At 49.5% G+C, this 25,668-nt stretch overlaps 1 protein-coding gene and 1 pseudogene across 1 annotated transcript in view; one reads left to right on the top strand and one right to left on the bottom strand.

The window, feature by feature from the left end:
- Positions 1 to 25,668, bottom strand: part of SULT4A1 (sulfotransferase family 4A member 1) — a 996,812-nt gene that overhangs the window by 686,598 nt on the left and 284,546 nt on the right. The gene's annotated exons all lie outside the window — the stretch shown is intronic.
- Positions 1 to 25,668, top strand: part of LOC126964030 (keratin, type I cytoskeletal 18-like) — a 32,298-nt pseudogene that overhangs the window by 387 nt on the left and 6,243 nt on the right.

Genomic DNA, 25,668 nt, shown 5'->3' with positions numbered 1-25,668 from the left:
TGCACAATACCCGGAGCCATCTCACTCGGAGTTAGAGCCAACGGCCTTAAGTGACCCTCTGTGGCCTGCTTGCTGCCTCCTTTCCAGGCCTGATGCCAGCTTCCTTGTTTGTGCCCTTGACCTTGCCAGGCACGCAGCCCTCACACCCCCAAGAGCCTTGAGTCTGCCTGAGGAACTCTCCCTCCAGGGTCCTGCAGGCCTTCCCTTCCCCAGGGGCCTCCCTGACCACCCTGGGGTAGGACACCTCACCCTGGGTGCTCCCCACCCGCCTCGTCTGTCCTTACCTCCTTCCGGCACTGCGAGCACTGAACCTGTCTACTTCCTTCACGCTCCACCATCTTTCTCTCCCTGCAGGAAGACAAGCTCCCCAGGGACAGGGACCCCTACTTGTTTGTTCATTGATGTGTCCCATGAACCTAGAGAAGTACCTGGATCAGAGTCCCTGCTCAGCAAAAATACCAGGCTGGGACGGATGAGGACCTGTTCCTGCACTAGCTGAAGCCAGGATGCATGGCACACCTTTCCAAAAACCTCCTTTGGGTCTGGTGCAGTGGCTCATGCCTGTAATCCGAGCACTTTGGGAGGCCGAGGCAGGCGGATCACCTGAGGTCAGGAGTTCGAGACCAGCCTGGCCAACATGGTGAAACCCCATCTCTACTAAAAATACAAAAATTAGCTGGGTGTGGTGGCAGGTGCCTATAATCCTAGCTACTCTGGAGGCTGAGGCAGGAGAATTGTCTGAACCCAGAGGCAGAGGCTGCAGTGAGCCGAGATCACGCCACTGCACTCCAGCCTAGGCGACAGAGCGAGACTCCGTTTCAAAAGAAAAAAAAAAAAGAAACATTCCTTTGAATGAACCATAAATATTCACTGCCCCAAGTTAAAAAAAAAAATCTTAATTATATGTTAATGTATAATAAACATGCATTTGCGTTCACATATAATAAACATGTATTTGTATGTAATATGTAATCAAAACGTAAGAATTACTTGAAGAAAATGTGGGTGCAAACCTCATATTAAGAGGCACATTTGCCTCACCCTTCCTCCCGGGGACAACAATGACAGCCTTTTGGTGCAGCTCCTCCCAATGTTTCTTTTAGGGGTGTGTGCCCGTGAGTGTGACTGGCCAGGCATTTGGAGGGTGAGGCCAGGAAACTCCAGGACAGACAGTGGCCTGTGTGGGGTTATCATGGGAAGGTGCAGGTTGGCACCGAAACTTAATCATGCTACTCTCCTGCCTGAACACTCTGTGACTCCCACTGCTCTTAGGATGAGACTCCAGCTCCTTGTTCCTCCAGCTGCCTCCTGCCTTGTGCCGTTCCCCTGCCTTGCTCTCTGGCCCTCAGGCCTACAGCTTACTTGCTGGTCTCTGGATGTGCTGAGAGCTTCTCCTCTCGTTCCCAGCGCCCAGGATACCTGTTACCCGCTACTTCCTCCTGGCTGGGCCTACCTGGTCCCACAAGGACAGCTCTTTCTAGACGCCCTGGCTAAGTGAAGGCTAGATCCTTCATATCTCTTTGCAACCCCTGTTGTTTCAGAGCACACATCACAGCTGCCATCACAGCTGTGCCCGTCTGGCTACTCGTCTATGATTTTTTCCTGCCCCTAGCATGTGTGCCCTGTGTGTGCAAGCACTGTCTAGTGAACCACTGTATACCCAGTGTCTGGCACATAGCATGTGACCCATACATATTTGCCTATTAAGAGAAAAGATGGCAATAACTAGAGGATATGGGGACATTTGATTCGCGTGTATCTTTTTTTCTTTTTTTTTTTTTTTTTGAGAGAGGGTCTCACTTTGTTGCCCAGGCTGGTCTCGAACTCCTAGGCTCAAGCAATCTGCCGCCCTCAGCCTCCCAAAGTAGTGGGACTACAGGCGTGAGCCACCACAAGCAGCCATGTATCTTTAACAAATATTTATTATTGTTTAATTGTTCACACCCCTTGCTGCAGAGTTGTGTATATGTATCTGTGTTTATGGACACATTTCTTCTAAAACATATTGAAGTATAATATGTATCCAAAAAAGTGCACCAATTCTAAGTGTGCGGCTGGGTGAATTGTCAGTGGTTACAGACCCATGTATCCAGCACCCAGATCTGGATACAATGTTATCAGCACCTCAAAAACCGCCTCCCGGCATGGTGGCTTGTGCCTGTAGTCCCAGTACTTTGGGAGGTCGAGGAGGGGGGGATTGCTTGAGCCCAGGAGTTCGAGACCAGCCTGGGCAACCAAGTGAGATCCTTATCTCTACAAAAAAATACCAAAAAAACTGGCCAGGTGTGGTGGTGCACACCTGCAGTCCCAGCTACTGGGCAGGCTGAGGCGGGAGATTCGCTTGAGCCCGGGGGGGAGTGGAGGCTGCAGTGAGCTAAGATCGCGCCACTGCACTCCAGCCTGGGTGACAGAGTGAGACCCTGTCTCTGAAACCAAAACCAACACCAAAACCGAACTAACCAAACCAAACAAACAAAAAACCTCCTCCATACCCCTTCTAGTCTCTGCTCCTCCCTGCAATCATCACAGCCTCTGTCCTGTAGACGAAATAAATGCTGGAGGGATTGGAAACCGGCTCAGCCATTTTGAAAACCACTTGGCAATATCTACTAAGCTGAACCTGAGCCCCGCACTGACCCGGCCATCCCGCTCCGAGGGATGTTTGCAGAGGGCGGAAATGCACACAGCTGCTCACTGCAGGTGCAGAGACACCCACTAGGGTGTTCATGACCATTTCAGACTAGAAGCCCACCCGTACGCCCATCACAGCTGGTGGAGAAGAGCACTTGGGAGAGCCATACACTGAAATACTTCACAGCAACAAGAACGCAAGTGCCACAGACACAGGCAGCAGCGGCGATGACGCTCTCAGTGTTGAGTGGAAAACACCAGACAGAAAAGATAACCCATTCCAAGATGACATTTATATGTGAGGCCAGAACAGACAAAACAACCCAACAGAGCTATGTGTGGGAGGATATTTACTTTCCTTCTTTTCGCTTTCCTTGTCTTCCCTTCTCTATCTCCCTCTCTTCTCTCCCTCCCTCCTTTTCTTCCTTCCAAATTTGGGATCCCTATCCCTCTCTGTAAACACACACACACAGACACAGACACACACACAGACACACACGCACAGACATGCACAGACACACAGACATACACACAGACACACACGCACAGACACACACACACAGACACACAGACACACACACAGACACAGGCATACACACAGACACACAGACACACACACACAGACACAGACACATGCACATGCACACACACAGACACAGACACATGCACACAGACATACACGCACACACAGACACAGGCATACACACAGGCACACAGACACAGACACACACACAGACACATGCACACGCACACACACAGACACACAGGCACGCACACACACACAGATACAGAGCTTCTTCTCTACATCAAGAAATAATAGGCTGGGTGCAGTGGCTCACACCTGTAATCCCAGTACTTTGGGAGGCCGAGGCAGGTGGATTACAAGGTCAAGAGATCGAGACCATTCTGGCCAACATGGTGAAACCCCGTCTCTACTAAAAATACAAAAATTAGCTGGGTGTGGTGGTGCACACCTGTGGTCCCAGCTGCTCGGGAGGCTGAGGCAGGAGAATTGCTTGAATCTGGGAGGTGGAGGTTGCCGTGAGCTGAGATCACACCACTGCACTCCAGCCTGGTGACAGAGCAAGACTCCGTCTCAAAAAAAAAAAAAAAAAAGAAGAAGAAGTAATACCCTTTAAAATAATAGCCACCATGGATGCATGAAGGCTTGCAAGTGTTTTATAGGTGGACGCTTTGGAAAGTCCATGACCTTTTTCAGAAATCATCATGAGTTCAAGGTCAATATCAGGTACAGGGGCTCTAAGGCATTTGCTTAGCTGGAATGGCAGGGGCGGGGGGTGCGCGTGGCCGTGGTCACGTGACAGGCAGTGCGTGCTGCACTGGTCAGGTGGGTGTGCCCAGGGGATGGGGGTGTGGGACACCATCTACAGTGGCTGTTCAGCAAAATGAAAGGGTGAGGACTGACCATTTATCCTGTGTGACTGTGTCTTTTTAAGGGCTGCAGACAGTCCATTATCTGGGTATTTAATGGCTTATAGAGCCAAATCTCTGCCACCAGTGTGAATAAACATCTGGGTGCCAGAGCCAAGCTGCACAGGCTCAGATCTGGGCTCTACCAGGCACTGGTGATTCATCAGGGACAACTTATTTATCTCTTTTTTTTTTTTTTTTTTTTTTTTTTTTTGAGACGGATTCTCATTCTTGCTGCCCAGGCTGGACTGCAGTGGCGCAATCTCAGCTCACTGCAACCTCCACCTCCTGGGTTCAAGCGAGTCTCCTCAGTCTCCCAAGCAGCAGCTGGGATTACAGGTACACACCACCACACCTGGCTTGTTTTTGTATTTTTAGTAGAGACGGGGTTTCACCATGTTGGCCAGGCTGGTCTCGAACTCCTGACCTCAGGTGATCCACCCGCCTCGGCCTCCCAAAGTGCTGACATTACAGTCATGAGCCACTGTGCCTGGCCCATCATTTCTAACCTGAAGTGGCCCACACAGAGGGCCTGGGTGAAGGGTCAGCGTTGAAACCCAGGCAGATCCTGGCCTTTCCAGGTCCAGCTGTCACAGCTGCCTCCAACCCTGCAGCCTGACCCCAGGCCAGCCTCAGTTTGGCCCTGTTCACTCCTCCAGCCTCATGGACCCAGCACACTTGGCCCAACTTGACTCAACTCTCTGTACCTCTTGCCCTGCCCTGGCTTGGGCTGACCTCTCTCCCCTGCCTGAAGCCCTTTCTCTCACCCCTTGCCTGGAGTCCTCCTTCAGATCTAACTAGATTGATCTCAGATGTCTTCTCCTGAGTCTACCGTGCCCCTGGGCACTGCCTCTGGGCTCTCAGCCCCTGCCCTTCTTCCCTCTGTCCACACTGTGTGCTCATCACCTGTCATCACCTCCATCTGCTCCACCATCAAGGCCAACAAAAGTTGAGGAAAGTCAGTGCCAAGTCCTAAGGCTTGAGGTCCTCAAGGGGTCAAGGCCAAGTAGTAGGTTTAACTTTGCTTAGCATCCTTGGAGTATGGCACAGAGCAGACACAACTATTTGAGGGACAGGTGGGTAGGTGGGTGGGTGAGTGGACGGATGGATAGATGGATGGATGGATGGAAGAGTAGGTGGACAGTGGATGGATGAATGGGTAGGTGGATGGATGGATAAGTTAATGGATGGGTGGGTGGGTGGGTGGGTGGGTGGGTGGATGGATGGATGGAGAGATGGACGGATGGATGGGTGGATGGATGGATGGATGGATGGACAGACAAACAGATGGATAGGTGGATGGTAGGTGGATGGATAGGGTGGATGGGTGGGTGGGTTGGTGGGTGGGTGGGTGGATGGATGGATGGATGGATGGATGGATGGATGGATGGATGGATGAACAAACGGATGGGTAGGTGGATGGATGGATGGGTAGGTGGATAGATGGATAGGTGGATGGATGGATAGGTGGATGGATGGATAGGGTGGATGGGTGGGTGAGTGGATGGGTGGGTGAGTGGATGGATGGATGGATGGATGGATGGATGGATGGATGGATGGATGGGTGAATGGGTCAGTAGATGGATGGATGGGTAGGTGGATGGATCTATAGGTAGGTGGATAGGTGGGTAGGTGGGTGGGTGGATGGGTGGGTAGATGGATGGATGGATGGGTGGATGAGTGGGTAGGTGGATAGGTGGGTAGGTGGGTGGGTGGATGGATGGATGGATGGATGGATGGATGGATGGATGGATGGATGGATGGATGGTGGATGGGAGGATGGGTAAGTGAATTGATGGGTGGGCATATAGATGGATGAATGGATAGAAGGAAGGAGTAGAACTGACATCCTGTGCTTTAATATGATGGATCAGTTTTGCTTCTTCTGTAGCAAGGGAAAACCCCCAAGCCCCACCCTGCCTCACCCCCTCCCCAACAATGTTAGGAACCTTTTCTGGGCTCCCTCTCCCCTTCCTGAGCTCTCCTGTGCCACAGCCCTGAGCACATTGTGTGGTCACCCTCTGGGTCTGCATTGATGTCCACCCCCTGACCACGAGACCCTGAGGGTCAGCTCCATATATACAGTGCCCAGCACAGGGCCTGGCACACAGCCCCTTGAGTGGCAAGACTCATACTCAAGCTGCAGGTGCTGGAGAGGCAGATGACTATGACACAGTGGCACCTGCACCACCCACTCTGCACAGGGGTCTTCCAGGAAGGCCGGCATGGCCTCCACCAAATACACTGGCATTGGCAAGAGCCTCTCTCTGGCCTGGGACCATGTAGGAGCAGCAACCAGGGATGGCATCCCTCACATTTATGGTGGAGTTGTTTATGTGGAAATAAAGGCAGAAGACTAGAGCCAAGCCAGCCAAGCCAACTGGGGTTAGGAGGAATCCTCCTAGGCGGGAAGCCTGGCCCACCTGGGCCCCAGGTCTACAGGGTAACCAGCCAGGTGGGAGTGACAGTGGGGACATGGGACTCAGCCTCTTGTTCTGCCCCTTACGGGATGCTGCAAGGTGATGCCACAAGACATGAACTCGGGGACAGACAGCCTTGGGTTCAATGCTGACTCTGCCACTGGATGGCTGTGTGCCCTTGAGCCTGTCCCTTGCCCCCGGGGTCTAAGTTCCCACATGGCTGCTATGAGAATGGGAGGGTTACAGTGGTCATTACTGTGCGGTGTGTTGCACCAAGCCATTCAGTTGTGTCACCTCACTCCTACTTCTTCCTCCCTCCCCAGCTTCTCCCCTACCCTGCTCTCTGCTCCTGGCTTCCCCGCTGTTTCTCACACTTGCCAAGCAGGCTGCCCACTTAGGGTCTTTGCATTCGTGCTCCTATAGATGAGCATGGCCAGTCCTCACTTGCTGGCTCTCTGTTTGATGCCATCCCCACAGAGAGAGCACCCTCATCCCCATGGGAAACTCTCCAGGGCAGCTGGGGTCATTCCCTCGTTCACACAGTGTTTTGGCAGCACCAGGAGTGAGGGAGTGCCTGCTTTTGGGAAACTGGGAAAGGTTCACGAAGAAGGTGGCATTTCTGGGTTTTGAAGGATGAGTAGGAGTTGGCCTGATCAAGAAGAAAGGCCTCATAATTCCAGCATCAGAACAAGTATTGGTTAATAGAGTGCAGAATGGAAGCGTTGATTGAGAGGCAGGGAAAGAAGTGATGGTAAAGAAGAGAGGGTGGTGTTGACGCCAGGGTCCCGGGGAGTTTTTCCAGCATATTTTCAGCTGAGGGCCTGGGTTTTCCTGGGAGCCTGGCGGGCGCGGGGATTATGAAAGCCACAAGGCTGCTTGTGTCCCCACCCAAGATCTGCCCAGGGTTCGATATACAGTCAGTGCTCACAGACAGTGCACCCGTACCCACGCAGGCTGAGGTACTTGGAGGAGCCAGGATTCTGGGTGTCCCGAGCAGTGACTTCACCAGCCAGAGCGAAGGGGGTCCAACCCCACCAGGATGGTCTCTTGCAGTCAGCCCGGAAATGCCAACCATCAGAGTAGCGGCGTCAGAGGGAAATTTCACAAAACCTAGGCCAGATACAAGAACACTTTGTTAGCCTCAAATCCTTGGTGGCCAAGAGCACGCACAGAGGTTCGAGTGCTTCACTTGCAGAAAGGACCAACTCCCGCCACTGGGGCCCATGAGGGAGATGTAGGGAAGACACAGGCTGGCGCGCTCACGGCAAACCTTAGGAGTGGTTGGCAGCCAGGTGCAGCAGCTCACGCCTGTAATCCCAGCACTTTGGGAGGCTGAGGCAGGTGGATCACCTGAGGTCAGGAGTTCAAGACCAGCCTGGCCAAAATAGTGAAATCCCGTCTCTACTAAAAATACAAAAATTAGCTGGGCATGGTGGTGGGCACCTGTAATCCCAGCTACTTGGGAAGCTGAGGCAGGAGAATCCCTTGAACTTGGTAGGCAGAGGTTGCGGTAAGCCAAGATAATGCCATTGTACTCCAGCCTGGGCAACAAGAGCGAAATCCCATCTCAAAAGTAAGTAAGTAAGTAAATAAATAAATAAATAAATAAATGGCAAGCAAGGGAGCAGTTGTTCTCAGTGTATGGGGAGATGGAGCCTGGCAGGCTCTGCCCTGCCTCTCCTTGACATGGCTCTCAGGCAGGGGCATCAGTGCCAGCCCCTCGCCTCTCCTTGGCACCTGGCCAGGAGAAGCCTCAGCCTTCTGCTCCATGCTGGGCTCCTGTGCCTATGCCCATGCCCCGCGCCTGTTCATTTCAGCTCTGCCCACAGTGATGTGCCTCCGCTCTGGCTCTGTCTCCAGAACCTTCTCAGGCTCAGCCTTAACCCCAGCCAGATGCATCAGAGCCTTTAAGGTTGGCCCCTGCTCTGAGCCTGAAGAGACGGGGGCAGAACCCACACGGGCATGAAGTGGGAGCTGAGCTCCGATGCTCTGAGCAGTCTCTTCCCCTCCCCTGTGTGTGACCGCTGGGCTCCTGGGTCCCAGCTCCTGGCCAGCAGTGTGGGCTGCAGAGGAAGACTCATCTGGGTTCGACTTATCACCCTGCTGCCTTGCAGCCATGTGGCCTTGGGCAAGTCACTTCACTTTTAGGAGCCTCGGTTTACTCATCTGTGAAATGGGCATCACAGAGCCTCCTTCAAGGCATTGCTGTCCAGATTAAAGGGGAAGCTGTAAAGTCCCTGCACATAAGACCCCTCACTTCTGGCTGCCAGTTTCCAGCAACATTCCCTCGCCTGGGAGCAGCCATCCCTGCCCTCTCAGACTCTCCCTCTGCCCACACGGACCCCACGTGGGCATCCATTTAGCATCTCACATTCCCCATGGCCCAGGAACATCACCAAGTCAGGCGGGGCTGAGAGCAAGGCTCATAGCAAAAGCAGAATGTGGAGAAAATCAGATGCTTTTCTCAAGGGAAGCCTTCTAATGAATGTTCTTATTTTACTCTTTTAAGCTTTCAAATAAACAATAAATATAACTCCATTCAAAACATGAATTAACTTCCATATTATAACCTTAGGCAGGCTGCCACACTCTGCCCCTGCCTCTGAAGTTGTCGTTTTCATTCATTTCTCTTTGCATCTTCTAAAAGTGTTTCTTCATGCAAATATAGCAAATCTATGTCCTTACTCAGAGTGTAGCACTTTGAGCCGCTGTTTTCACTTAGGGGCATAGTCTTCTTGACAAATGGCAGTCTTCCTAATTTTTTTCTGCTCCACACTTGATCCAGTCAGCCCCCTATGGATCGACTCAGGGGCTATTTCTCTTTTTTGCTACTATAAGTCATGCTTTGTGAATTTCCTTGCCGGGATGCCCTTGTCCAGAGGGGTGCTCTGTGGGGGCGGGGGAGGGGCAGGGGTTTCTATAGGACAGATTCCTGCAAGTGGGGCTGGTGGGTCAAAGTGCAGGTGAGGCCGGGCGCGGTGGTTCAAGCCTGTAATCCCAGCACTTTGGGAGGCCGAGACGGGTGGATCACGAGGTCAGGAGATCGAGACCATCCTGGCTAACACGGTGAAACCCCGTCTCTACTAAAAAATACAAAAAAACTAGCTGGGCGAGGTGGCGGGCGCCTGTAGTCCCAGCTACTCGGGAGGCTGAGGGAGGAGAATGGCGGGAACCCGGGAGGCGGAACTTGCAGTGAGCCGAGATCCGGCCACTGCACTCCAGCCTGGGCGACAGAGCCAGACTCCGTCTCAAAAAAAAAAAAAAACAAAGTGCAGGTGCACCAGGCTGTTGCAGCAGCAATCGCCAGGTTCCCTTCCCGAGAGGACCAGCATGTTCCAGTCTGCCGGCCACCGTGCATGCGGGGCCTCTGCCCCCTGCCTCCTCCAGAAGGTGAGGCCTCATTTACCTGCAGCACGTTTACTGCTCAACCATCCGGATTCCAGAGCCGGCCTGGGCTGGGCCAAGGGTGCGCCTTGGGGACAGCATGGCTCTCAATCTAAGAGCAGCTCCGTGGATCCACGGAGCCCGGGCTCCATTCCTGCCTCAGCCTGGCCTGACCCCACAGCCAGCCCCACCCCTGAGGCAGCGCCACACAGAGAAGCTGTCACTACTCATCCCTGCCCCAGTCAGCCTCAGTCCTGCACTGCCTACCCGCCCCTCCACTGTCCCACACCCCATCCAGCCCACCTGCCTGAAAGCTTCCTCGCCCCGACTTCCTGACACCTTCTGAGTTTGCACAGAGAAGTTAAGTAACTTGTCCAGGGCTGCACAGCTGAGAAGCAGAGCCTGGAGGGGACAGTGGCAGCCTGACTCCAGGGTCCCTGCTCTCGCCCAGGACACCCTCTTACCTCTGCGTCATCAGCGTTGCTCAGCAGTGTGTCAATGGAGAGGCCTGGGGCCATCTGTCAGGAGGTGGGGGCAAGTGGGGACAGGAAAGGGTTCAGGATCAAGGTAGTGATGAGGGGACTAAGCCCAGCACACCCAAGGAGCTTAAAGCCATGGGGGTACCTGACCGTCCAGGAAGAAGCAGGGAGAATGCTTGAGGCTGGGGCATGGGGGAGGTGAGCCCTGTTCAGCCCTGTCCAGCCCGGGTGCCCTCTGCGAGCTCTGCTGACTCCACCCCGCACTCAGCATGTACTGGCCTCTCCCCTCTCCCAGGTGAAATTTCACTCATCCTTACAACCCAGCTGAAACATGCCCTCCTCCAGGGGCTCCCCCAGCCCCGTGTCCCGCTCTCTGATACCTGAGCACACAGGTTCCAGCTCCTCTACACGCCCCAGGCTCCTCAAGGGCAAGGCCTGGGCCTGACCTGCCTCTCTGTCCTCAGGGTGTCCAGCCCAGACTACATCCAAGCAGGTGGCACAGAGGGACACTCACTCAATGGGGTCCCCTCCACATGTGCTAGGGGCTGAAGTGGGCAGAGCGGGGGAGACAGTGAGGACATCGGGGAGGATGTGGGTCTTCGGCACAGTGACCCACAAAATGTGGACCCATGGCTGGGCAGAGCAGGTGCCTCTGAACCACACAGCCACTGAGACCAGCTCTTCCCAGCTCAAGTCCACCCTGGCCGGACAGGGTGCCATTGCCTCCCACAGCCCAGCATGGGCACCTCAGCCTGTCTCCAACCAGCTCACCTGGGCCCAAGTGCCAGCCCTAAGCCCCCTGCCAGGGATCCATAGCAAGAAGGGGGAGCTTCGGGCAGCCTGCAGCAGGGGATGCGTGTGGCCTGGAGTGACACCTACCTGGGTTCAGATACCACCTCCCTCACTGTGACTGAGTGCAGGCCCCAAGGAAAGGCCAGCAAGAGGCCTGGAAACAGAATATGCAAATCAGCTACACCTGGCCCAGGTATCCCGCATGTGTTGTTTGCTTGTGGTCTCAGGTGTGTGGGATCTGCTGCTACCGGTGGTTGGGGGTGCCTGGTCCAGCCCTCCACCTTGATCCTGGCCACCCCCAAGCCTGGGCTCAGCACTTCTCTCTGAGCTGTGCTCACTCTGGGTGGAGGGTGTAGAGGGCAGAGCATGGGATTTGCCTTCAAGACCTGCAGTTTGGGTTCCAGCTCCCCCTTTAGCAGCCAGGTGACCTTGGATGGGACTGAGTCTCAATTTCCCCTTACCTGTGAAATGGGACTGATAGAATTTACCTAATCTGAGGTTTGATGTGACAAGGTGACCACACCCCTGGCTCATGGGCTCCGTTGATGTTTGCCATCATTATTGGGGCTGAACCAGCCTCACCCTTAGCCCAGGCTGGGGTCTCACTGATCCCCCGGCCCCACCCTGATTCTCTGGGGCTAGTAAGGGTGGAAGTAGAGGGGGACTTGGCCTGGGAGACATTCTTGAGAAAATGCCCCCAGGGAGCCTGGGTTTCCCGGGCTGGAGAGGCAGGGGGAGGAGAGGAAAGGGTGCACGCTCATGAACCCCTGTTAGAGCACACCCTGTGTCGGGCGCTGGCCAAACAGATCCACCCGCACCTCTCGGCATCCCAGCAAGTCATTGGGTCTTGCGTCCCCACCTGACGACTGAGAAGACAGAAGCCCGGAGCTGTGATCCGTTGCTAAAGGTCAGCTCCAGGCTGCCTTTCCTCTACACTGTGTGAACTTGGGTAAATTCCTTCACTTCTCTGAGCATTGAGATCCTCATCTGTAAACAGGGGTGCTACCACCTAATTTCCAGGGTACGCAGGCCACTCAGACCTCGCCCATGAGACAGGGGCCTCCCTGAAGGCAGATCATGTCTTTTTCTTTTTCTTTTTTTATTGAGACGGAGTCTCACTCTGTCGCCCAGGCTGGAGCGCAATGGCACGATCTCAGCTCACTGAAACCTCCACCTCTCGGGTTCAAGTGATTCTCCTGCCTCAGCCTCCCGAGTAACTGGGATTATAGGTGCCCACCACCACACCTGGCTAATTTTTGTATTTTTAGTAGAGACAGGGTTTCACCAGGTTGGCCAGGCTGGTCTTGAACTCCTGACCTCAGGTGATCTGCCCACCTCAGCCTCCCAAAGTGCTGGGATTACAGACGTGAGCCGCAGCGCATGGCTTGTCTTTTCCAACTCTGAAGTCCAGTCCGGGATCACTCTCAGGCATGTGGATCGCTCTGCATGCCTGAGATCCATTCTGTGAACTACAGTTCCATGTCACTCCCTTCTTAATCCCTGTCAACAGCTCCACAGGACTCCAGGGCTGGGTCCAAACTCACAGTCCTGACGTTCAAAGCTCTCTAGGACCCAGTCTCTGCTTAGACCTGTAGTCCTACATCCCGTCCTGCTCACACCCATGCCCTGTGCCCTTGCAACCTTCAAGAGCTTCGTCCCTGCTGGTCTCTGCTAGGGATGTTTTTCAGTCACCTCCTCTACCTGGTGAACTCCTACTCATCCTTTAGAACCCTGCTTGGACATGCCCTTTCCTGCATTCCCGACCTGGCTGTCCTTCCCAACCTGAGCTCCCATGCCCCCTTGTTGCTGTCTGTCCACCTGTTGCTTTCTAACTGTCTGGAACTCCTGACCTCAGGTGATCTGCCCACCTCAACCTCCCAAAGTGCTGGGATTACAGGCATGAGCCACTGCATCCCACCAGAGATAAGTAGAACTTAATCTGCAGAAAAGGGAAAGGAAGAACATTCCAAACAGAGGGGAGAGAATGGGCAAAGGCCCTGAGGCAGACAGAGCCACTGGCTGGAAGCTCCTTTTCCCAGCTCCCAGGAAGACTCCAACCCACAGTCCCCCTTGCACTAAGGGAGAGCCATGTTCCTGAGGTCTGCCCAATGGCATAGGGTGGTCTGCACAGCCAGGCCCTGCCCAGCTCTCTCCTCCTCCTCACTGGAGAACATGAAAGTGGCCTGACTGGGTCCCTGAGTCACTGTATTGGGGACCACCCAGTAGGGCTACACACTTGTGTTAAACCTTTCGTGAGAAAGAAACCAACTGTGGCCGGGCGCGGTGGCTCCCCTATAATCCCAGCACTTTGGGAGGCTGAAGCAGGTGGACCACCTGAGGTCAGCAGTTGGAAACCAGCCTGACCAACATGGAGAAACCCCATCTCTACTAAAAATACAAAATTAGCTGGGCGTGGTGGTGCATGCCTGTAATCCCAGCTACTTGGGAGGTTGAGGCAGGAGAATGGCTTGAACCTGGGAGCAGTGAGCCGAGATCTCACCATTGCACTCCAGCCTGGGCGACAAGAATGAAACTCTATGTCAAAAAAAAAAAAAAAAATGCAAACTGTCTCATTAACAACTCATCTAGAGTTCATGTTGTACCAATATTTTGAATACATTGGGTTAAATAAAATGTATTACTAAAATACTTTTACCTATTTCTTTTCTAAACATGGCCCCTAGAAAACTTTAGCCACAAACTCTGTATGTGGCTCAAATGCCATTTCTCTTATAGTGCTGGTCTAATCCACCCACTTCATTTTACAGATGGGAAAAGTAAAACACAGAGAGGTTAATGAACTTGGCCAAGGTCCCACAGAGGCGTGAGAGTTCTCTGAGAAGCTGAGCTGCCTCACGGGTTTACAGAAAAAATCCGAAGTCCCACTCATGGCAAAGAAAACTTCCGAGTAGTAGGCCTCTCTTGCTGGGATTGAGAGCAGCCGAGGCTGAGCGACCTGCAGGTGTCTGCCCCAGAATGAGGGCGGCTTCTCCCACCAAGGGGCTTCTTAGAGAAAGGAGAAGCACAGAGGCGGCCAGCGGTGAGGACCACGGGCCTCGAGGCAGTGATAGCCCGGCTCGTGCCCCGGGCCCTACCTCATATCTGAGGGTCACAGAGACAGGAGGGAGCAGACGTTGACCCTCTCCTCCTCCAGCTTCACTGCCCACATCAGTAAACTACAGATCAGGTGGCGACTTGCCAAGCTGATGCAAGAATGCAGTGTGATGTCTGTTACCAGCCAGGTCAGAACCCAGCTCAAACTGACTTAAGGAAAAAGTGCAACTTACTGGCTCCTAAAATGCAGAGGGCCCTGGATTGACCAGCTTCAGGCATGGCTTGACCCAGATTCTCTAGTGATGCCAACAGGGTCTCCCCTTCCTTCCCCCTGACGGGGTCAGGACAATCGCTTGAACCCAGGAGCGGAGGTTGCCGTGAGCCAAGATCGTACCACTGCACTCCACCCTGGGCGACAGGGTGAAACTCTAGCTTAAAAAGAAAAAAAGAAAAAGAGTCAATCATCAGTGTTCACATAACAATGACTATGAAAATGCTATTCACAGCTGATTGCAGAGTACACTACGCTATGTACTCTTCCTTACACAATATTTTGTCTTTCTGAAGTTAATATTCTTTGCTTTGTTTTGTTCTTAGCTTGTTCCCAAGTTCCTGTTACCAAACTCCCTATCAATTGTCTACCCCTTGAGGCATTCTCTTCTCGAAGCTCTCCCCGGGGCCCCCAGCAGGCTACAGCTCTCGCTGGGCTGTGGTCCACAATGTCTCAGTGCAAGCTGGTGCCCCGGACACTCCTTCGCCTCTTTCCTAAGTGGGATTGTCTGTGTCCATCGTCCTATATCTTTCTCTCTTGATTTTTGCTTATTTTGATGGAAAACATCCTCCAGTAGCTTCATGAGAAAGAGCTCATACAAGCTAAATGTTTGTTATATTGCAAAGCTCAAAATATCTTTTTTTTTTTTTTTTTTTTTTTTTTTTTTTTTGAGATGGAGTCTCACTCTGTCACCAGGCTGGAGTGCAATGGTGCAATCTCGGCTCACTGCAAGCTCCGCCTCCCGGGTTCAAGTGATTCTCTTGCCTCAACTACCCGAATAGCTGGGACTACAAGAGCACACCACCATGCCCAGCTAATTTTTGTATTTTTAATAGAGACGAGGTTTCACTACATTGGCCAGGATGGTCTTCATCTCTTGACTTTGTGATCCGCCCACCTTGGCCTCCCAACGTGCTGGGATTACAGGTGTGAGCCACCGCGCCCGGCTTTGAAATATCTGTATTCTACTCTCCTAGCTGATCAGTGGCTTGAATGGTTATCCTAGGCCAAGTTCAGTCCAGGAAGGGAAGCCACAATGAGCCACAATGAGGAGGGGCCCATCATAGGAATGAGACCTTGTACAGTCCGAGGAAGAGCAGGGGAGTGGAGCTGGGGAGGAGGGGAGTGGGCGAGTCAGGACAGACTCAGCAGCCAGCCGTCCTGAAGCCCAGCTCAGAGCTTGCAAGGAAGTCACAAGAAAGTCACGCATATCCAGCTGCAAGGGTCAGGATGCAGGGGGAGGTCTGGCCAAGAGGCTGCAGGAGCTGCTGCCTCTGCAGCTGCTACCTCTGTGGGGAAACCCAGGGCCACTGTCAGGGCAGCAGGGTCAGCGGTGGGGAGCACGAGCAGGACCCAGGGTGAGGAAGAGTGAGGACACCCTGAAACTCACAGAGCACCTCTGCAGCAGTCTCTCCCCATCTCAGATCACAAAGACGCTCAGAGGAGCACTGCCTGCCAACAGCCCGCAAGTTGTCAGCCTGCCATCTAAACAAGCCCCTTCTCACTATATTTAACTTCCTAATAAAGACAGTGATGAAATCAGGCTGCTTCCTCACACGATGCAACTGTTCCTTATTAAAATCTAAAGTATGTTAACCTTCTACCCTCCCAGCCTCAAAAAGAGACTTTCTCCATCTGCGGAGGGGGCAATTCCCCTTCTGGCTGAGTCACACTCCCTCTTTGACATCCTGTGACTTAAACATCAAGATGTAAGGCCAGTCACGATGAACACAGCTTATGTAAGATAACAGGGGAATGGAAGACGGAAATGATAGTTGGTTAATATGGGGGTCGGGCATGGTGGCTCATGCCTGTAATCCTAGCACTTTGATAGGCTGAGGCAGGTGGATCACTTGAGGTCAGGAGTTCAAGACCAGCCCGGCCAACATGGTGAAACCCCATCTCTACTAAAAATACAAAAATTAGCCGGGCGTGGTGGCAGGTGCCTGTAATCCCAGCTGCTCAAGAGGCTGAGAAAGGAGAATCAATCACTTGAACCTGGGAGGTGGAAGTTGCAGTGAGCCGAGATCACATCACTGCACTCCAGTCTGGGAAATAAGAGCAAAATTCTGTCTAAAAAATAATAATAATAATAATTGGTTAATTAATTGAAAAGGTTAATAACAACAGCATAAGTAAGTACTCCTAACTGGCCCTCTTTCCTTCCACCGCCGCTCACATGGCTGTGCCTGGCGTGTACGGCCTCCTCTCCTGCATTCATCCTGTATTTCCTCTGCCCAAAGCAAGCACAGCAGCTGGATTCCTTGCCTAGCGTGGTGACTACACCTTTGGGGATCCCTGGCGTCGCTATTGTCATTGTTTTGGGGCGCCACAAACCACACCCACAGAAGACGGCCAACTTAATGGAGGAATGTTGTGTTTGCTCTAAGGGTTCCGCTGACCCATCTTTCCCGCATCTCTCTTGCTATCCTCCAGCCTCTTTATTCCCTGGGACACAGTAATATTAAAAATAGGCCAATTATAACCCTACAATGGCCTTTAAGTGTTCAATGAAAGGAAGAGTCCATGTCCCTCCCTTTAAATCAAAAGCTAGAAATGGCTAAGCTTGGTGAGGAAGGCATGCGAAAAGCTGAGACAGGTCAAAAGCTGGGGCTCTTGAACCAGTTAGCCACGTTGTGAATGCAAACAAAAAGTATCACTCTGTCGCCCAGGCTGGAGTGCAGTGGCACCATCTCAGCTCACTGCAACCTCCGCTTCCCAGGTTCAAAAGATTCTCCTACCTCTGCCTCCCAAGTAGCTAGGATTACAGGCACGTGCCACCACGCCTGGCTAATTTTTGCGTTTTTAGTAGAGATGGGGTTTCACCATGTTGGCCAGGCTGGTCTCAAACTCCTGACCTCAGGTGATTCCCCTGCCTCAACCTCCCAAAGTGCTGGGATTACAGGTGTAAGCCACCACGCCTGGCCAAGAAAAAGTTATTGAAGGAAATTAAAAGTGCTACTCCAAGTTGGGCACAGTGGTTCACGCCTATAATCCTAGCACTTTGGAAGGATGAGGCGAGTGGATCACCTGAGATCAGGAGTATGAGACCACCATCTCTACTAAAAACACAAAAATTAGCCAGGCCTGGTGGCACATGCCTGCAATCCGAGCTACCAAGGAGGCTGAGGCAGGAGAATCACTGGAACCCAGGAGGCAGAGGCTGCAGTGAGCTGAGATTGCACCACTGCACTCAAGCCTGGTCGATGCAGTGAGACTCCTCTCAAAAACAAAAGTGCTACTCCATGAACACAGAATGCTAAGAAATTGAAACAGCCTTCTTGCTGATGTGAAGTTTGAATGATGTGGATGGCAGATCCTACCAGCCACAACATGTTAAGGAAAGGGGCCATTTCCATAATGTAAAAGTGCAAGAAGCAGCAAGTGCTGATGAAGAAGCTGCAGCAAGTTCTCCAGAAGATCCAGCTGAGATCATCGATGCAGGTGGCTACACTAAACAACTGATTTCCAATGTAAATAATATAGCCTTCTATTGGAAGAAAATGCCATCTAGTGTATAGCTAGAGAAGACAAGTCAATGGCTAGCTTTGAAGCTTCAGAGGACAGATTGACTCTCTTGTGAGGAGCTAGCGAAGCTGGTGACTTTAAGTAGAAGCCAATGTCAATTTGCGATTCTGAAAAGCTTGAAAATCCTAGGAGCCTTCAGAATGATGCTATACCAGCTGGGCATGGTGGCTCACACCTGTAATCCCAGCACTTTGGGAGGCTGAGGTGGGCAGATCACCTGAGGTCAGGAGTTCAAGACCAGCTTGGCCAACACGGTGAAACCCCATCTCTACTAAAAATACAAAAATAGCCAGGTATGGTGGCGGGGACCTGTAGTACCAGCTACTCAGGAGGCTGAGGCAGGAGAATTGCTTAAACCTGGGAGGCAGAGGTTGCAGTGAGCCAAGATCATACCATTGCAGTCCAGCCTGGGCGACAGAGCGAGACTCTGTCTCAAAACAAAAAAGAGAGAGAGAGAGAGAGAGTCAGTCTTGCTTTTTCCCAATCATTCTAATTTAGATACGAGGTGTTGTGAATTTAATTGCATTCTTCAACTGCATTCACCTGCGAGATTAGACTTGGGGACTGGTTTTCAAAATCTCTCAATCCTGTGGCTACAAGAGATGAGGATGTCTTTCCCGGAAGTCAGAGACACGCTCGTCTTCCCAACCTGGACCTTGTGCTGGGAATTTACAATCCTGAGCTATCATTTCCTTCTCCAAATTCCCCAAAACACTTATATGTCGCCAGCCAGACCCACTGTCCGTTTATTCCTCCTGGCCACTAAAAACATTCTCAGCTGCAGCTTCTCAGTCACTCAAAGCCTGGCCTCTATAGGCACTTGGTCTGGGAGACCCTGGGTGATGATTTAAGTAGTTGCTTTGCCAACACATGCCATGGATGACAAATCTCCTAATTACCTCTGGCCATGGGGTTGTTAATGCCTTTAAATCTAGTCAAACCAGAAAATCAATTCTAGATTTCTATGCGTATGTTTCTGTTCCCTGGAAACACTTCCAAAGATGCCAAAAATTCTATTAGACAGTGATTGGTTATGGAGCAGAGCTAGTATGGATGTTATTGCAGAAATTAGACCTTGTGGCCAGGTATGGTGGCTCATACCTGTAATCCCAGCACTTTGGGAGGCCAAGGAGGGTGGTTCACTTGAGGCTAGGAGTTCGAGGCCAGCCTGGCCAAAATGGTGAAACCCCGTCTCTGCTGAAAATACAAAAAATTAGCCGGGCATGGTGGTGAGTGCCTGTAGTTGCAGCTACTGGGGAGGCTGAAGCAGGAGAATCGCTTGAAGCCAGGAGGCAGAGATTACAGTGAGCCAAGATCGTGCCACTGCACTGTAGCCTGGGTGACAGAGCGAGACTCCATTTAAGAAAGAAAAAAAGAAGGAAGAAAGGAAGGAAGGAAGGGAGGGAGGGAGGGAGGAGAGAGAGAAAGAAAGGAAGGAGAAAGAGAAAGAAAAAAAGAAAGAAGAGAGAAAGAAGAAAGAAAGAAGGAAAGAAGGAAGGAAGGAAGGAAGGAAAGAAAGAAAACAGAAAAGAAAGAAATTAGACCTTGCACAATAGTGGGAGGGGTCGGAAAAGGGAAGGTCCAGATGGGCAGAGGGTCACTAGCCACCTGTTGTCCACACAGGTGGACAAGTCACGCTTGCAGGAAAACCCTGAAGCCAAGCGTATCCAACCATAGATGTGAGAACAAGCCAGAGGGGTTTTAGGGAGGGTCTGGGAGAAGCCATTGCCTCTGAGATGGGCGAGATGGGCCTGGGGCTGCAGGTGGTCAGTGGAGCTGGCAGGAAGAAGAGTGTGGGTGCAGAAGAAAGACTGAAAATAAACTGGAACCCACTGGGCACTTCCGCAAAACCCTGTTATTGATCAGAGACTTTCAGGAATTAATGGCTACTACACCCCGTCTGCTGCTCAAGTCCTGCAAATTAGCTTCTTGGCCAGACTTCATGGATAAAGGCATTTTGTTCACAACAGTAATTTTCGGCACACTGAGTGTAGAAATCTCCTGGAATTGCTCCACGGTTCTCTCACTCCCAAAATTGCTATTGAAAAGTTAGAAGATATTCTTTTCCCCCATCCTCTGTATACAGCTCCTCCTCCGCATCCCCCAGCTTCATTTCTCTGTTCCCAGCATCATGAAATGTCAGGGTCATCTGTTTGGTCTTGGTTGATTTTCATCTATTTTTCTGGGCAATCAGTGGTCCTGCAGGTAGAAAATGTTTTCATTGTTTCCTTGATAAATGCTTCCCTCTGCCTTTCTGTTCTCTCCTTGTGGAACTTCTGGGCTTTCCTCTCATTTTCTTACCTTTTCTCTTCTATTTTCTCTGGGTCTTTATTTTTTGTTCTTCTTCTTTTGAGACGGAGTCTCACTCTGTCACCAGGCTGGAGTGTAGCGGTGCAATCTCGGCTCACTGCAACCTCTGCCTCCCGGGTTCAAGCAATTCTCCTGCCTCAGCCTCCCGAGTAGCTGGAACTTACAGGCAGGCACCACCACGCCTAGCTAATTTTTGTATTTTTCATAGAGACGGGGTTTCACCGTGTTGCCCAGGATAGTCTCGATCTCTTGATCTCATGATCGGCCCGCCTCCGCCTCCCAGAGTGCTGGGCCTGAGCCACCGTCCCTGGCCCTCTGTGTCTTTTTTGTTCTGCTTTCTACCATAGTGGATCATATTGAGTTTCCAACTTTTCTGTCGAGTTTTTCATTTCTGTAATATTTTTATTTTCTAAGCACTCCTGTTCTGTTTTATGGCTGCTTGTTCTGACAGAAGGATGTCTTATTCCTCTGAGCAGATCAGTGATGGTATTTTTAACTTTTTCTTTTCTTTCCATAGTGTCATTTCCTCCGAGTTGCTTCTTGCTGATAGTTTATTTTGGTCACATCTTTCATCTGGTGACCCTGGGTTGCTGCTCATATTTGACTGTGCAGCTCTAACAGAGCTGGTTTGAGTGGCTGCCCTCAACCACGACAGTACTGCACTTGCCCTGCTGCCGTTAATCATTATAAAACTGGAGGGGGGGAATAGATGAAATATTGTTTTCAGATCTCAACATTCAACACTCAGTTACCGTCATTCATTACAAAATGAATCAACATCCAAATATTAAAGGTGACCGCCCTTATGACCAGATCCACAGATGCAGAAAAAGCATTTGATAAAATTCAACAGTCGTTTGTCAGAAAAAAACTTTTAGCAAACTAGGAAAAAGTTTGAAAAGATACTTCCTCAACCTGATTAAAGGCATGGACAAACAAAGCAAAACAAAATTCTACAGTTAGCCTCACACATCACAGTGAAGAACAAATGCTTCCTCCCGAAGATTCAAGCAAGGCAGGGATGTGAGCTTTCTGTTCAGCATTAGACCAGAGGGCCTGCCCAGGAAAACTCAGCAAGAAAAAAAATTTTTTTTTAAGATTACAGAATGGAAAGGAAGAGATAGACCTGTCTTTATTCACAGATAATATTATATATGTTGCAAAAGCTAAGGGATTTTTTAACTGCTTTACTAGTAAGCAAATTTAGCAGGTCACAGGATAAAAAGGCAATAGAGAAAGACAAATCTCTATACACTGTAATGACTGATACTAAAAGTAATACTTTTGCAATACCATAAAAAACATCAAATACTTAGGAATACATTTAATAAAATATGTGTAAAACCTCTACATTAAAGGCTATAAAATAATGTGTTCTGGCTGGGCACGGTGGCTTATGTCTATAATCCTAGTACTTTGGGAGGTGAGGCAGGCAGATCACCTGAGGTCAGGAGTTCGAGACCAGCCTGGCCAACATGATGAAACCCCGTCTCTACTAATAAAAAAAAAATACAAAAATTAGCCAGGTGTGGTGGTGCATGCCTGTAATCCCAGCTACCCAGGAGGCTGAGGTAGGAGAATAGCTGGAACCCGGGAGGTGGAGGCTGCAGTGAGCCGAGATCACACCACTGCACTCCAGCCTGGGCAATGGAACCAGGCTCTATCTCTAATAATAATAATAATAATAATAATGTGTACTGAGATAAAATAAAGATGAAATAAGCAAATGAGGAGATATAGTATGGTCACTGATTGGAAGACTTAATATTTATAAGATAGCAATTTGCCCCAAATTTATCTAATGATTCAATGCAATCCCAATCAAAATCTTGACAAACCACTCCATAGTGGCAAAAAGCAAATCGGTGACTGCCTAGGGGCCAGGGTGGGTTGGGGATTAAGGAAACAGAAGAGTCAGAGGGAAACTCCTGGGCTGATGCTCATGTCCGTTGTCTTGATTGTGATGATGGCTCACACAGGAACACACGTTTCATAACTTACTAAACTGTGTACTTTAAATGTGTGTCATTTATTGTATGTCGATTATAGCTCAATGACACTGTTTTCTAAAATATCTTAATCTCAGCAGTTATTTTGTTATGTTTTAGTTTTGTTTTCTGTTTTTTGCTTTTTTCAAACAGTCTCACTCTGCCACCCAGGCTGGAGTGCAGTGGAGCAGTCTCAGTTCACTGCAACCTCTGTCTCCCAGGTTCAAGCGATCCTCCTACCTCAGCCTTCTGAGTTGCTGGGATTACAGGCACATGCCACTATGCCCAGTTATTTTTTTTGTATTTTTGGTAGAGACAGGGTTTCGCCATATTGCCCAGGCAGGTCTTGAACTCCTGACCTCAAGTGATCCACCCACCTCGGCCTCCCAAAGTGCTGGGATTACAGGCGTGAGCCACCGCACCCAGACCTAGCAGTCATTTTTAAAGTTAAAAGTTGATTCTTTTTTTAAATAAAGAAAAGAGGTTTAATTGGCTCACAATTCTGCAGGCTATATAAGGATGGCTCCAACATCTGCTCAGCTTCTGTCAAGGACCTCTGGAACTTTGCAATCACAGCAGAAGGTGAAGGAGAGGCAGGCACTGCACATGGCAAGAGCAGAGCAAAAGAGATGCGGAAGCAGCGCCACACACTTTTAAACAAGCAGGTCTCATGAGTACGCACTCACCATCCAGAGGACACCACCAAGCCATAATGGATCCGCCCCCATGATCCAATCACCTCCCACCAGGCCCCACCTGCAACATTGGAGGTAATCAACGTGAGATTTGGGTGGGGACAAATATCCAAACTACATCATTCTGCCCCTGGCCCCCCCAAATCTCATGTCCTTCTCACACTGCAAAATACAATCACACCTTCCCAATAGTCCCCTGAAATCTTAACTCATTCCAGCATTAACTCAGAAGCCGCAGGTCCGATCTAAAGTCTCATCTGAGACCTACTCCTCAGTACAGTTTCTGTGTTAGACCACTCGTGCATTGCTATAAAGAAGTACATGAGACTGAATAATTCATAAAGAAAAGAGAATTAATTGGCTCATGGTTCTGCAGGCTGTACAATCATGGCTTCAACATCTGCTTGGTTTCCGTGAGGGCCTCCAGAATCATCACAGTTGATTCCAAAATGTAAGCAGAAATTGGAAAACCTTGAATTGCTAATAAAAAGTCTTCAAAAAGAAAAATAAGATTGGAGGACTTTTACAATACAATTTCAAGACTTGCTATAAAGTTATGATAGTGAAGACAGTACAATAATGGCATAAACATAGACCAATAAAAGCACTAGAACAGAATAGAGGCCAGACAGAAACTCACATTTATACGGTCAATTGATTTATTTTTACCTTGGGTGCTAAAGCAAGTTAGGGATAGAAAAATCTTTTTAACAAATGCTGCCCAAACAACTGACTATACCTATATCTATAACCCCAAGGGGTTACCCTCCATTCTTTAGCTGAGTACTGATCAGTGCATGCATGTGAGGAAGTGACCTCAGATTAGAAAAAAAACACTGGAACAAAGCTTAAAATCAAGCCTCAGAAGGATCCGACTGTTTCCAAGTAACTGATCTAATGCCCAGAAAATTTTGTAAAAAATATTTAAAGGAATACAGGTGAAATTAATTAATTAATTAAACCACACCCAACAATGAGAGTTCACAATTTCTTGTACCTAATCAAAAATCAGCATCCATGCAAAGAGGTAGAAAAAGACAGGTCATAATATGGGGAAAAATCAGTCAGTAGAAACAGACCCAGAAATGACATCGATGATAGAATTATCAGACAAAGATACTAATACAACCCTAAGAAATAGACTCTATTTGTTCAAGAAAATAAAGGCAAGCATGCACCTGATAATAACAGACATGAAAGAGTTTTTTAAAAGACCTAAGACAGAGTTTAAGAGATTAAAAACACACAACAAATTAGACAACACAGAAGAAAAGTCAGGTGAATATGGATATGTAAGACTAAGAAGTTATCAAAAAACATGGGAAAATAAGTGAAATATAATGAGCAAAGCATGAAATGACCTATATGCATGTCATTGGAATCTCAGAAAAGAAAAGCGATGGGGAAGAGGGGTGGACACAAAAAAAATGTTTGGAAAAATAGGGGTCATATTTTTTTCAAATTTAATGAAAACTATCAATCTGTAGATCCAAAAATCTCAATGAACTCAAGCATAAGAAACATGAAGAAAAACACACCAAGGTGCCTCATAATCAAATTTCTGCAAACAGATGTTGTTAAAGGAAAGCATTAAAAGCAGCAAGAGACCAAAAAAAGACACATCACACACAGAAGAACAAAGACAAAGGTTACAGAAAGCTTTTTAGAAGAAACAATAGAGGTCAGAAGATGGGTGACACCATCACTTTGAAGTATTGATGGAGAATTAATTGTCAAGTTTGAACTCTATATAGAGATAATATATTTTTAATGAAGACAAGGTAAAGATTTAATTTAACGTAAGAAACTGACAGATTTGATCCCAAGCAGACCAGCACTACAAGAAATGCTAAAAGACCTCCTTTGGACAGAAGGAAAATTATGCACATACTAAGCAGAAACCTGAATAAACACCTAAGAATGAAGACCATCAAAAATGGGGATCAGGCTGGGCACGGTGGCTCACACCTGTAATCCCAGCATTTTGAGAGACCACAGCAGGAGGATCACTTGAGCCCAGGAGTTTGAGACCAGCCTGGGCAACAATAGGAAGACCCTGTCTTTAAAAAAAAAAAAAAAAAAAAAAAAAAAAACTACACAAATTAACTGGGTGTGGTGGCATGTATCTGTAGTCCCAGCTACTCAGGAGGCTGAGGTGGGAGGATCGCTTGAGCCTGGGGAGGCTGAGGTTGCAGTGAGCCAAGTCACACCATTGCCCTCCAGCCTGGGCAACAGTGAGACCCTGCCTCAGAAACAAAACAAAACAAAAGTGATAATCATGTCAGTAAATGTAAAAGACATTTTTTAAATTGTTTATGCCCTTTAAAAGATTATTTCTGTTTCAGGCAAAAATAATAACAATGTATTGTGAGATTTATAATAAATGTAGAAGTAAAATCAAGGCGGTACTAGTGCAAAAGCAGAGAGATGTAAAGGGAAGGGCACTGTCGTGGGAGCTTCACACTCCATGTGAAGGGGTGCAGGAGTCCTCGAATGTTAACTGTGATGAGTTGAAGATGTCTACAATAAATACTAGAGCAACTACTTTTAAAACACAGGATGGGGGGTAGCTAATATGCCAATGGAGGAAATAAAGTAGAACTATTAAAATATCCAATAAAGGCAAAAGAAGGAAAGAGAAGCAAAGAATAGATGAGACAAGTAGCGGGAGAGAAAGCAAAGCAA

The sequence above is a fragment of the Macaca thibetana genome, chromosome 10 (genome assembly GCF_024542745.1).
Source record: "Macaca thibetana thibetana isolate TM-01 chromosome 10, ASM2454274v1, whole genome shotgun sequence".
Taxonomy (NCBI): Eukaryota; Metazoa; Chordata; class Mammalia; order Primates; family Cercopithecidae; genus Macaca; species Macaca thibetana.
The sequence above is the reverse complement of the archived record's forward strand: the minus strand, read 5'-3'. Positions and strand labels throughout refer to the sequence as shown.